Source organism: Podarcis raffonei, chromosome 14 (assembly GCF_027172205.1).
Source record: "Podarcis raffonei isolate rPodRaf1 chromosome 14, rPodRaf1.pri, whole genome shotgun sequence".
NCBI lineage: Eukaryota > Metazoa > Chordata > Lepidosauria > Squamata > Lacertidae > Podarcis > Podarcis raffonei.
Genome location: NC_070615.1, coordinates 40,325,126 through 40,339,008, shown reverse-complemented (window position 1 = coordinate 40,339,008; position 13,883 = coordinate 40,325,126). Strand labels below are relative to the sequence as shown.

At 45.6% G+C, this 13,883-nt stretch overlaps 1 protein-coding gene across 5 annotated transcripts in view; it reads left to right on the top strand.

Annotated features, from left to right (window-relative positions):
• The window catches only part of DCUN1D3 (defective in cullin neddylation 1 domain containing 3), a 37,877-nt gene that overhangs the window by 4,853 nt on the left and 19,141 nt on the right, over window positions 1-13,883 (top strand). For all 5 annotated transcript variants that reach the window (XM_053366143.1, XM_053366139.1, XM_053366140.1 and 2 more), the window contains one exon: window positions 685-809. The gene's annotated coding sequence lies outside the window, so the exon portion shown is untranslated. The remainder of the gene's footprint in view (window positions 1-684; window positions 810-13,883) is intronic.

Below are 13,883 nucleotides of genomic sequence, written 5' to 3'. Positions count from 1 at the left end.
TTTTAGCACTGTTATGTGTGATGTAACAGTGCTAAAAAGTGATGTTTGGATTTAGACGTTCTCTGTAGTATCAGATGTACAGGCTGCCTTTATTTTATCTTTACAAATGTTGATATTTTGAGCCTTCAATAGTAGTAAGAATTTTGATTGTAATATAGTTGTCACATAGGCAGCTTTCAAAAGTTGCCAGACACATTTTGCACCTGGCTATTGGCCACTTGCGACCAAGTGAAGATGCCCGGGCACCTGACATCTCCGCCATCTGGAGCTGCATGCCTGGGGATCCTTGGATCTTGACAGTTTTCACACACCAGCAACACATCTTGTAGAATTGTACCTGATCTATTTTATCTGCACCATCAGAATGAATTTCAGGAGCCAAAAGGTCATATTGAAAAATATGACCTACAAACCATCAAGCCCCAAAATGGCAACTAGGCATTCCATTTTGGATGCTTCACTGCTGATATGCATTAAAAACTGGCAAGAGTTTTAACAGTCTGGATGGAAGGGTAATAATCAACAAGGAAGGTAGGTGGGTGGGTGCGTACCATCAATGTTGGGTGGATAAGATTAGGAACTTAACCATTGGACAGGACATCTTTCCCAGATTTTTACCTGTAACTGGAAACCTATACTATCTCTCCTTTTCAAAAAATAAAAGTAACTATTTTGAAATCGTAGGTTCTGGACTTCATGGATGCCCAGCCATGCTTTGAAGACTTGTGACCACTGCTGTTGGGCTCATGGTCTATACACTCACTGTGAGAGAAGAGTCACCCTTGGAATACCCTGCCAGAAAGAACAGGGTATGTATCTGCTTCTGTAAAGATCTGCGCTGCTCAGCCTTAGGAGGTGGTGGGGAGGAGAGGGGGAAATGCTCCCTTAGCTGTGTTGTGATTGCAAGCCAGGAAGCTTCGGAGAAGGAATGAAAAGTTGTCCTTCCTGTCAAGAAGTGTTAATGCTGGATGCTGGTAGATTAACAGTCTGGTTGTGTTAGCTTCGTTCCAATGGAAAATCTTAAACCTCTCTGTTATACTATTAGTTGCACTGGATTCCCACCCCCTCCCCAGAACACCTTTGTTTATTTGTAGAAAAGTTTAAGATTTTCACAGTAGAAGAATTCCCTCTCCCTAATTGCACATTTGGTGATAACAGGACATATAGCAATGCGCCTCAATTTCCCACATCTCTCACCACCTCATCTCCACCTCAAATGTCATGGTAGTTTCCTAAATGTGTACAGTACTGCGTCTTTAAAGTCACATGTTAAGCAGTTTGTGGTTGTAGTAGACACACATATGGACTTTCCCATTCTGTAAGCATATGCAGGAACTGAAGAAAGGTTCAAAAGAAGTAAAGGCGGGACGGCAGAGAGAAGAATAAAGGAAATCCAATTTGTTGTAGTTGAGAATATCCACATTAAATAATGCTGCAAATCACTGGTGTTTGGTTTATCCCAGGGATGATGCAATACCACACAATGAAGACAACTTGCATTTTATTTATAGCCTTTTTACCCTGCTCTTTAGCCAAGAAGGCTCTTATTACAAGGGACAGTAATAAGACGGTCTTTGCCCTCTGGCTTGTTATCTAAAAGACATGGCACATAAGGAAAAAGGGGTAGGAAGGGCAGAGGAAAAGGGCAAGCTCAAGCATCAGGTCTTAAAGGTGCAGCTCTTGCCATTACCAGCTGAAATGGAAACAGTTCAGGATTCCTCGTGGATTGGCTGCTGCTAAGTGACAATCAAGGGGACGCGGGTGGCGCTGTGGGTAAAACCTCAGTGCCTAGGACTTGCCGATCGTATGGTTGGCGGTTCGAATCCCCGCGGCAGGGTGAGCTCCCGTCTTTCGGTCCCAGCTCCTGCCCACCTAGCAGTTCGAAAGCACCCCTAAGTGCAAGTAGATAAATAGGTACCGCTTTATAGCGGGAAGGTAAACGGCGATTCCGTGTGCTGCACTGGTGCTGGCTCGCCAGATGCAGCTTGTCACGCTGGCCACGTGACCCGGAAGTGTCTCCGGACAGCGCTGGCCCTGGCCTCTTAAGTGAGATGGGCGCACAACCCTAGAGTCGGACACGACTGGCCCGTACGGGCAGGGGTACCTTTACCTTTACCTAAGTGACAATCAAGGGGTGGTCAAAGACATCTGGGATCTCGGCAGTAGCATGATGTTGACTGCTATGAAGTAGCTTTTTAGGCAGAACTAGCTAGAGTTCTGTGAAGTGGGTCTCTCTTGGGGGCTGCAGGACCCGTGGCAGTGGAATGTGAGATATAAAGTGCTGTCGTCTTGAGGGCCTTGAGTTCAAGGCACAAGGTGTTTTGTTTTTCAACGGTGAGCATGTGGGTGGCCAAGAACAATGCTTGGCAGTTATGTGGCACTTTGTGCGTTCAGAGTTATGTGCATTCGCTTCTGCAGGAAGCTAAAGCAGGCGTGCAGAGTTAATCCTGATAAAACAAATGGGACTGGGGAGAAGCTGAGGCTTGCTTAAGGCAGCTGAGTGGGACCCTGGTCAACCATACGCCTCCCCAGGTGGCCTTGGGCCAGTCCCCATCTCTCAGCCTAGCCTATCTCCCAGGGTTGATGTGAGGATAAAATGGGGGAGTAGAGAACCATATGCATTACCTTGGGCTCTTTGAAGGAAAGGTGAGATAGAAACATAATAAATGCCGTATTGGCCTGAATATAAGCTGCACCTTTAAAACTCAAGGGGGAAAAAAGAAAAAAAGACAATATCCAAATATAAGCCACTCCCTTAAAATTCCGCAGACACTCACACCCATTCCATTTCACCGTGTGTCTGTTTTAGCAGCAATATTGTAAAAGCCAATTTTTGTAAGTTCGCGAATTTAAGCCGCACTCTCACTTTTCACTGTCGGAATTTGGGGGAAAAGTGAGGCTTATATTCAGGCCAATATGGTAATTTTTAAAGTGGGGGAACTCTCAGTCTCATACGTGGGTGACTAGATCTCAAGGATTGTATCCAACTATGCTATTGTCAGAGTAAACTCAGTGAAATTAATGGACCTAGGTTGGTATTGCCCATTATTTTCAATGGGTCTACTCTGAGTAAGGCTTGCATTGGATACAGCCCCATGTCTGGACTATTACAAAATGCATGTGAGGGCTAAACTATACGTTTCATTAAGGATGTGTTTACAGTTGTGCCCTTAGAAGTGTGGCAAGTGCTTTCTTAGAATCGTAGAGTTGGAAGGGACCCTAAGGATCATCTAGTCCAACCCCCTGCAATGCAGAAACAGGCAGCCATCCCATACGGGGATCGAACCTGCAACCTTGGCGCTATCAGCACCATGCTCTAACCTCAGGAAACAAACAAGTGGTGGTGAAATCCAGATGAGATCTACAAGGTAGGGGATTAGCTCTTGATCACCAGAAAATGTTATCTGTTGAAGCTGCTAGTTGCACACATTGGTGCTGTCTGCTGAAACTAGCACTTTGCCGGGGGGGGGCGCGGAATGGGGGAATAACAGTGGGAAAGTGGTATGTGGGGAATGGGTTAAGCCACTCCCTCTTCATTGCACTTCCTAGTTGCTGCTTAAAAAACCAAACAAACCGAAAGAAAGCACTGGCCATACATCTAAGCATGCAGTTGTAAACACACTATTACCAGGATGTATAGCTTGGCTCAGAGTTTTAGGGAAATGCAGATTTGCATCTGGGTTGCTGGTTCCCCCTCGCACACACACCCCTTTTCAAGAACATACACATTTCCCAGATAGCGATGTGGGTTTTCTGGAAAACTTTGCCTTGGCAAATTTCCCAGAAAACTCTGGAAAATGTCCCATTGCCCTGTATCTTTAAAAGAAAAAGTTATTCCAATAGTCAAAGAGTTGAAACGAAATATTTGATTGAGGGCAAGGCATGGTGGTGTTGGAAATCGACAAAGTGTATACTTTTCAAGCCGTTCCTGGTTTTATTGAAAGTATTTCTATTTGAATATCTGCAAATAGTGTAGACGGGACTCTTCCCTTAAAAATGTTAAGAGAGAGAGGAAAAAAGAAGGGACTGAAAACTTTTCCCTGGCTGCTTTTGGCACCCCCTGAGAGCTGTGTGGGAAGGGCCATAGCTCAGTAACAGAGCATCTGTGTGGCATGTAGAAGGTCCCTCTACATGCATCTTGGCATCTCTGGGTAGGGCAGGGATCGACTTGTATGAAACCCTGGAGAGCCACTATCAGGACGTGTAGACAACACTGAGCAAGATGGATCACTTTTTCTGACTCAGAACAACACAGCCAAATCATTTGGGGGAATAATCATAGCTCAGTAGGCAAAGCAGCTGCTTTGAAGGTTCAGTCCCTGGCATCTCCAGGTGGAGCTGGGGAAAGACAACCTCCTAACGTTCTGCAGAACTGCTGCCAGTCAGTGTAGGAAGCCATGCTGAGCTAACGAATGGTCTGGCTCAGGATAAGGAAACTTCCTGTGTTCCTGTTGCTTGCCGTGCCAATTCCACCTGTAGAAATTCCCTAGTCTGCACCCTTAGAACCACAGAACAGTAGAGTTGGAAGGGACCATGAGGGTCATCTAGTCCAACCCTCTGCAGTGTAGAAATCTGTTGCCCAGTGTGGGCATCAAACCTTGAGATTAAGAGTCTCATGCGCTACTGACTGAGCTATTTCCAGTCAATGGTTAAAGGTGCAGTGGCCCTGGCCTCACTTTTACCCCCACTGGCCAGCCTAGTACTTGGTCTCGTTCCAAAAGCCTCTGGCAAGAGAGATTTGTCCGTTTGCAAGCTGCCTCCTGGAGGGTGAGAAGAGGGTATCCAAAAGAGGGAATGAACAAACTTTTGGTACTGGCTCCTGAAGGAATGTGGTCCTTGGCAGAAGAAAGGTTGTTCACTCCAACACTTTTAATAATTCACATTATTTTCCCCCCCAAAGATGGGCAGTATCAGCCTCAATTTTTAAAGCAAAAGTACATAAGTTGGAGCCAGATATGATAAAACTTTTCCAGATTTAAGTATCTAATATAATCAGCAGCTGGTTCCTCAGAAGTGCCAAGCGCAGGCAATCTTAGCCAGATTTTTCTACGTCTTCAGAGTCATAAAGGGACCTCACAGGTCACCTTGCCCACCCCCTGCTGCTCAAGAAATCTGCTGATGCCGTGTCCCTCTGATAGTCGGCCAGCCAGCATCTGCTTGGAAACCTCTTAGTGAAGGAGAGTCCACCGTCTCCCAAGACGGTCTGTTCCAGTGTTGAACAGCTTGTACTTTCACTATGTCCTTCCTTATGTTGGGTGCAGAGGTATTGGTACAGTCACTCTTGAGGAGGGCCTGGGAGCTGCTTACATCAAGCCTGGGAGTTTCCTTACTTACAACACCCAGGAGGGGAGGCCTTGGAGACAACCAGTTATCCAGATGAGGAACTTGAAGAAGCCGCCTTATACGGAATCAGATAAGTATGGCCAGTGCACCCACCATACATTTAAAGCACACCGAACCCACATTTAAAACACATGACTTCCCCCAAAGAATCCTGGGAAGTGTCGTTTCCAGCTCACAGAGCTACAATTCACAGTACCCTTAACAAAGCAGAGTTCCCAGGATCCTTTGGGGGAAATCACATGCTTTAAATGTGCCTTGGATGTCCTGTAAGTGTATGGTAGTGGATCTGCCCTTAGTTCATCTAGCTCAGCAGTGTCTGCTACTAAACCAACTGGCAGCGGCTCTCAAGGATTTCAGACAGCAATCTCTTCCTGGAGACAAAAGGACGAACCTGGGACCTTCTGAATGTAAAGCACATGCTGTAAACACTGAGCTATGCTCCTTCCTTTGCTCCCCACTCCAAAAAAACCCTATAGCCCTCCCCAAACAACTAGGAGAGCTGCTAATATATTCTCATTCCCCCCTCCCTTTGGATTGTTTGTTTTAATTTTATTCCATTTACCGTATATCTCGCTTTTCCTGCAAGGAGCTCAAGGTGGCATTCATGGTTCTCCCCCTCCCCATTTTATCCTCACGACAACCCTGTGAGGTGGTTTAGGCTGAGAGATGGTGATTAGTCTCCATGATCACCCAGTGAGCTTCCTTGCGGAGTGGGGATTTGAACCCTGGTCTCCCGGGTCCTCTTTAACCTCTGCGCCACGCTGAAAACAGCACACAGCTGTTGAATCTCTCCCCTGCTACTTATGAGTGTTTCTGCTGCAATGCAGCGCTGTTGTGTCCATTCGTTATGTTATTAATTAATTTTATGAAACAGTTCATTTTTAGAAATGGTGTAACTGTCCGTAGAAAATTGTTTTGGAAGGTTTTTTATATTTTTTTCCATTGCAATAAACTTTCTGCAGAAAACATTCCATTCTGCACTGGTGTTGATAGTAAACGGTGGCCAAGAGCAGGAATTGCTCATCCTTGATATAGCAGACCTCTCCAAGTCAGTAAACAAAAGTGTTTTGAACCTTTTCCCTGCTGTAACCAAGGGCAAGTGTCTCTGTGGATTTGGTGTGTTGAGTGTGCCTGTGAAGACTTCCCTTCCGATGTGCTGATCTAATGCATCCAATCCCGACAGCGTCTTTGCTCAGTGGATTCTTGGTAGTGCGTGTCATGGTGTGCTCAGGGGTGAACATTGGGGGGCTGTTGATTTTCTTGTTCTTCCTTGCTGCTTCAGGGAGCTGCAACCCTCCCTGAACTCGAAGCCTTCTGGAGCCTGCTCTGCTAAGAGGCCGCTTTGGATATCAAGATGGAGATTTGGCATCCCAGCGTATTCAGCTGTTGATGTTTTGCAATATTTATTAAAGGTGGTTCTGAAGAAATAAGAAATAACACTTGTCAACACGCACATTTCCTAGGGAGCACTACAGTTTTTGCCAAAGCGCGGCTTTTCTCTCCATTTAAACTTTTGCTTTATTGTATAGTTAATCAATATTTTGATTATACAGCAGCAGGGCCCAGTGGCAATCAATATGCCGATCATTTGTTAAAAGTCAGCATCTGGTAGCAATCTCCCTGCGAACATGTGTTTTTAATAAGTAGAAGAAGAGCTTTTAAATGTCTGTTTCGTTTTGCAAAATGTTGCCCTTTCTCAGCTGCAAACAGCAACATCAGATCAATCTACCATGTTTCTTACCGTTTCGTTCAGCAAAGCTGCTGAGGTTGAATGTATTAGATCTGAAGGATGCATTAAATTGGCACATCTTGAAGGGAAGTGGCACTCAGCTGTCAGTCCCTTCTCCCCGTGTGCCGTCCCAACCGCTACCGTTATTCTGTGCTATCCACAGGTTGAAAGCCTGCTTAAGCGATCAAAGCAAACTTAATCCCGGATACATCAAGTCTTGTTGGACTGCACTTCCCATCAGCCCCATCTGGCATGACTAAGGATGATGGGAACTGAAGTCCAACAGCATCTAGAGGGCACCACATGGGCTACCACTACACTTGGGGCACTGTAAGGAGCATGTGAGAAGCAGAATCTCAACCTCACATTATGTTGTTTCCTATCGATAACAGTCCCTGGGAGGAACCCCCTGTAGCAGCAGTAGCCTAAGATTAAAGCGTTCACATTCAGAAAGGCTGTCCTTGATCTGTTGATTTGGGGGAGAAAGCAGGTCTGGGATACAGATTTGCAGTTGCACATACAAGGTCTGGCAGTCTGTGACTAGTGGGATGCAGGAAGGAATAGGCTCTAACCAAGCTCCACTCTACATCTGGCTCCAACCCCATAGCCACTATTTTGCCCTTGTCTCTGCTTGGTGGATGTTGGTGTTCTAGTAAAACACACACACATAGCCCGCAAACCCAGATCCTACAAGCCTGGAGTCTGCCTACCTTGTCTTATGGCCCTGAAAATGGGTAGTGCATGCAGGAGTACAGATCCCTGGTGTTTTGTCCCAGGCCACTTTAAGGGCTTTGGTTAAGAAAGCTGGGTTTAGATCTAAGAAAACGATGGCAATGTTGGCTTCCAAAGCATAACGCCTTGGTCTGGAGGAGGTGTGGGGAAACTTTTGGCCCTCCAGGTGTTGCTGAACCACAGCTGCCATCATCTCTGGCCCCTTGGCCATGCTTGCTAGGACAAATGGGAGTTGTAGATCAGCTCCATCTGGATGTCTGAAAGTGTACCACTCCTGCTCTAAAGATACTATCTACATCTTTCTATGGAAGCTAATGTTGGTGTGCAGTGGTGACAAAGAATATCAATATCAATTGCAACTACAGCTGCCTCCCTTGCTAGTTGTGGAATCTCTTTTAAAGAGCTATTTCTGGCTTGCATGAAGCATTTAAGAGTGCAACATGGTCCTTACTGGGACTTTGAGGCCCAACTGAACACTTGGAACAGCTGCTCATGCAGGTTTGTCAAATGATTTAGACCGGTTGGTGACTACTCCCGGTGCCTAGTTCCTTCCTCCTGAGTTGTTCTCCTTTCCTTCCTCTGTACAGAAATTGTCCTCACCTACCCAGTGTCCTCAAAATAAAAGTGTGCTTTAACAGCGACGGTTTCATCAGACTTGCATATTTATATGTAAACAGTGGCATGCAAATTAGCTTTGTTAGCAACCTTTCCTGAACAGGCTGGAATGTGTTGCTCTTCTAACTCTCCAGCCAGGAACTGCTATTTCCTTTATAGAAGCCGCTTGGCCTGAAGACGAAAATGAATGTTTGGCTTTGTAGAGGCGGCGTCTGCGCCCTCCTTGTTGCTGCAAACACAACATGCTTCTCCAGGGACACCAGGGTGTGTTTAGCACAGTCACAACCTATTTAAATTTGTCTCCTTACTACCCTCCCCCAGCTGATTTTGGACCAGGGCTATTGTCAGTAGTGGGTCACTTAACATCCAAGTGTTAAAGATGCCAGCGGATGGGGGGTTGCTGGTTCTTTGAAGTACATCCATGGCAACTTTTATCACAGTTGTGGAACTGCTGACAGCTCTTCAGTTTGCAAGATAGATTTTGCCATTGAGACTGTATATAGTGGAAAGGTATGGTAGGGTTTTTTTTTGGGGGGGGTAAAACCACTAGACAGCATTTGGCTCTTAGATCATTAGATCGGTGTTTCCCAAACTTGGGTTTCCAGCTGTTTTCGGGCTACAATTCCCACCATCCTTGTCCACTGGTCTTGCTACCTAGGGATGATGGGAGTTGTATTCCAAAAACAGCTGGAGACCCAAGTTTGGGAAACACTTTACAGTTTCATAGGTGGGGAACTATAGCCTCAGGGTAAATTCACCCTTCCAAGTTTCTCTGTCTGGCCCTTGGGACTCTACCCAGCACACCCCTTCTCTGCCTACATGGAGGGCAGATAGGGGTGTGTGAATGTGTGTATAAAGGCAAAATTTACATTGCTTGCTCTGCCCAGCTTTGTCTCCGGCCTTGCCCATCACTGGCATATGGCCTCCGGAAAAGGTTGCCCAGAGTAGAATGTGGCCATTGAGCTGGAGAAGGTTCCCCGCCCCCTAACACACACCCTCCATATTGGATTGCAAGGCTCATCCCTCACTCGAGCACATGTCAGCTCTGCTTTTTAATGAATTAAAAGCCCCTGGCTTAGCATTTGGTTGCCGTGGTGTGCAGTCAGGGAGTTAGGTCAGCGGCAAACCTGCCACCACTGGTATACAGCCCCTGAAAGGTTGCCCAGGAGGAAATGCGGTCCTTGGACTAAAACAAGATTCTTCACCTAGGAGAGCAGCATTGGAAGTCCCACCTCTGCCACAGCCCAGCCAGATTTTGGTCAGAGTTGGTTCTTCACTTGTGAAATAATAACACACAGGGTGGATGAATGAAGCAGACAGACCACAAAGGGCTCTGCAGATTGCAAGTGGCATGTGGGAATTATTTAGCAGTAACAAAAGCGCTTGGATTCTCATTGCATTAAGGTACAGTAGAATTGAATGCATGTTTTGGCAGGTGCTGTTGAGGAAAACCTCTATGTCTCGCCTGCATCCAAGCTAGAAAACCCCTCTCATCATCCGAGTTCCTTAAGCTCTACTGGCAGGCGCTTAGAAACAGAGGTGGTTTTGCAGCTGTCTCCTCTGTTGCTTTACACCAGGGATGGGAAACCTTTATTTTGTTGAGGGTTGCATTCTTGGGGTGGTGGTATTTTGTCTGTGTTGGCAGTGAGGCCGGAATCTAAAGTGAGTGGGGCCACCCATTGCATTCTCTCTGCCTGTGCTGCTGCCCTGGTGGACAGCATAGGAAGGGACAGATCACTCATTCCACAGATGTGAACTGATAATTTGCATGCAGCTTTTACTCTGCCTCCTTCTCTTACTATTACTCCATCTGTTTCAGGTTCCCCCTCCCTTTTCCCACCCTCCAAACTCCTTTCCTCCCTCGGACTCCTTCCACCCACCTGAAATTAGGCCAAAGGCTGCACCCTTCCCACACTCTGCTTTACCCCGAAGGTTTCTGGATCGAAAAGAGCTCTATCAGTTAGGGTTGGGCAATATCTGGTTTTCAACATTGCGATGTATCACCAGCTAAACATCACAATATATTGATATATCACGATGCTTGAAATAAGGATGGAATTATCTAGAGGCAAACAGTAGGGCTGGGTGTTATCTGGTTTTCAACATTGTGATATATCACCAGCTAAACATTGCGATATCCAGTGGTACCTCAGTTTTCGAACGTAAACTGCTCTGGAAGACCGTTTGACTTCCGAAACGTTTGAAAACCAAGGCGCAAAGGGCAGTCTGCAAATTCAGTAGAGAAAATGGGGAGGGGGTGACTCAGCGGAAGCTGTTCAACTTCCGAGGTGCGTTCGAAAACAGAAGCATTTACTTCCAGGTTTTCAGCGTTCGAAAACCAAAACGTTTTACTTCCAAGACATTCGAAAACCAAGGTACCACTGTACCAATATATCATAGTGTTTGAAATAAGGATAGAGCAACGTAGAGGCATTGACTGGCTTCACAATTCTTCCCATGTTGTGATTTTTGCGTAACACACATCATGATTCGCGATATATTGCCAGGTCACAAATTATGAAGCTGATATCACAATACGGACTTCAAAACCTCTGGGCAAGGACGTAACTCTTAAAAGCATTTAAAGCTGCTTTATATATATATATATATATATATATATGGTGGATCTGAAATGACACTATTTTTTTCTGGAAAGGCTTGTCCAGTGAGGTGAAGGTAATGGCCCTACTAAGAATCTTGTGCACTCTTAATGGTGCAGATTGAGAATATGTCTTACTGAGATCTAGAGATTAGATTTCTAGAAATTAGAAGATCTTCTCCTTGTTTCTTCTGGTGTTTCTATCTCCTGGTCCACCTGATGTCTCTCCTCCCCCTCCTATGCTGCTTTGCTGAAGTCTTCGGTGAGAACCTGAATGCTAAAATTGGCTCACCGCACTGTCAATCCACTTAAACAAAACCTATGGGATGTGCATCATTTATTCTGATCCTGGGATTTAGATTTCCACATTGCAGGTTGTGGGCCAGCCTTGACACAATGGAAGCCCAGGGGAAACCCAGTACTTCATAGACGGGAGAAATCAGTGCAGACACACACTCAATCTGAGAAGGACCTTCATAGTGCTGCACATGAAAGGGAATTATTTAGAGCTTAAAATATTGTGATACAAAGAAAGATATATCCTGTAGCTGGTGCATGAGAGAAATAGAATAATTACTGTTCCACGCTCCAGATCTACATTTCAAAAGAAATGTTTGAATTGCTGATACAAAAGCATGTGTTTGGGTATGTGTGTGTGTCTCCCATAGTTCATCTTCTCCTCTTCACTCCCACAACCAGTCTCAGGTTCTAGAGTTATTACCTTATTTACAAGGCTGGCTTACCTTGTTTTGGTGCTTTGTTTCTGATGCTTGGTGTTCATAGGACTGACAGATGAACTAGCAGAATATTAGACTAGAGCAGGGTTTACCAAACTGGGGCCTCCAGCTGTTTTTGGACTACAATTCCCTTCATCCCTGACCACTGGTCCTGCTAGCTAGGGATGACATTTGCATGGAGAGGAACCTGACTTTCAGTTGAGCTGTTGGGTGAACCTCTTTTCATGGCAGTTCCTTAAGATGTTTTATTCTGGTGGAGTCCTTGAAAAGATGTTAGAAGAATGAACTCCCATCAAGCTCTTGCAATCATATGAATGATGTTGCAATTTGGGGATGTGCCAGCATGGGACGCACATGACACATTGCTGGCTGATAGCAAAAGCAGGACTGGAGTAGGACAGAATTGGTTTTGTGAGCCTAGCTGCTGCTGCTGCTGCTGCTACTTCGCTTCCCAGTAGTGACTGGCTGCTGTGTTTTGAACATGAAGATTCATCTCACACTGCAGAAGGTTTATGAAAGATTCCTACAGTGGTTGCATCTAGATTTGCAGAGCAGCTCTTAAAATAATAATTTAAAAACACCACTTGGTTAGGAACAAAAGGGGAACTGGTGGTTTCCCTCCAAAATCGCAGTTACAATTTGGGTAAAGTGGGTGAGGCTTTTGTCTAGTTACACTTCCTCATTTTCTAAGGCGGTTGGACGGACCTCTTTTCTCTCTTAAAGGAACTGAGCTTCCTTGTGGAATTTCTCCTCCAGCTCATGGAAGCCTCAAGGCACTGCATTTTGAGATGTCACCTTGGTGCACAGAATCATAGAGCTGGAAGTGACCACAAGGGTTCTCTAGTCCAACACCTGCAATGCACAAAACCTTTTGCCTTCAGATTGAGAGTCTCATGCTCTGCTGACTGAGCTGGTGTAAAGGTGGGGAGCTGATTCAGCCCAGGGGCCACTTCCCTTTCTGGGCAACCTCACAGGAGCTCTGTGGAAGTCGTGGGCAGGGCCTGTGGCCAACGCAGAAAGAACAGTAAATGTGAATATCACCTTTATACAGCAGGCTAAGTTTATTCACGGGATGCGGGTGGCACTGTGGGTTAAACCACAGAACCTAGGACTTGCCGATCAGAAGGTTGGTGGTTCAAATCCCCGCGACGGAGTGAGCTCCCGTTGCTCGGTCCCTGCTCCTGCCAACCCAGCAGTTCGAAAGCACGTCAAAGTGCAAGTAGATAAATAGGTACCGCTCTGGCGGGAAGGTAAACGGCGTTTCCGTGCGCTGCTCTGGTTCGCCAGAAGTGGCTTAGTCATGCTGGCCACATGACCCGGAAGCTGTACGCCGGCTTCCTCGGCCAACAAAGCGAGATGAGCACCGCAACCCCAGAGTCGGCCACAACTGGACCTAATGGTCAGGGGTCCCTTTACCTTTTAAGTTTCTTCACACTCACAATGTCCTTTCTATCCTCTATCCTCACAAGCAAGGAGTTCATCAGAGTTCAGGGACACATTCTAGCCAGGCAAACACACACGAGGAGCCTGCAAAGCAGGGCTGCTGAGGGATGTGGCTTGGGAGGTTACATGGTTTGCAGGCAGTGATACTTGGAGTGACGTATCTGGCTCCCAGGCCTGAGGGTCCCCATCCCTGTTTTAGATGGAAGACGTTCAGCGGAATTGCTCCACTTTCTCCCCTCTATTCCACACAGCCTTCCAATTTATTTATTTATCATTTTTATTGATTTTTTATTGATTATGATACATAAATTTTATCTATGTACATATATAAGTAGATTATTATGAACCTAAAATGTTATTCATATAACATGGTGATGTTATCTGGATGTAAGAATCTCTCTTTAGAAAGTCAGTTCATTAGAAAGTCCACACAATGCTGAAAGGTTCACTATTTGGTTAAGATTTAAACAACTTTTTATCCCACTTCCAACAAGAAAAATACAGTAATGTTAGAAAATGGCAACTTGTTGTAGCCAATGGTTTTACAGAATTTATCCAGAAGTGAGTTAGCTGTCAGAAGTGAGTTAGGCTTCCCCAAGGAAGTGTAGACAGCTAGCATGGGAAGTTTAGGGGCTTTTGACTGGAAAGGCAGCATAAAAATAAAATGATATAGAAGTTCAAACTT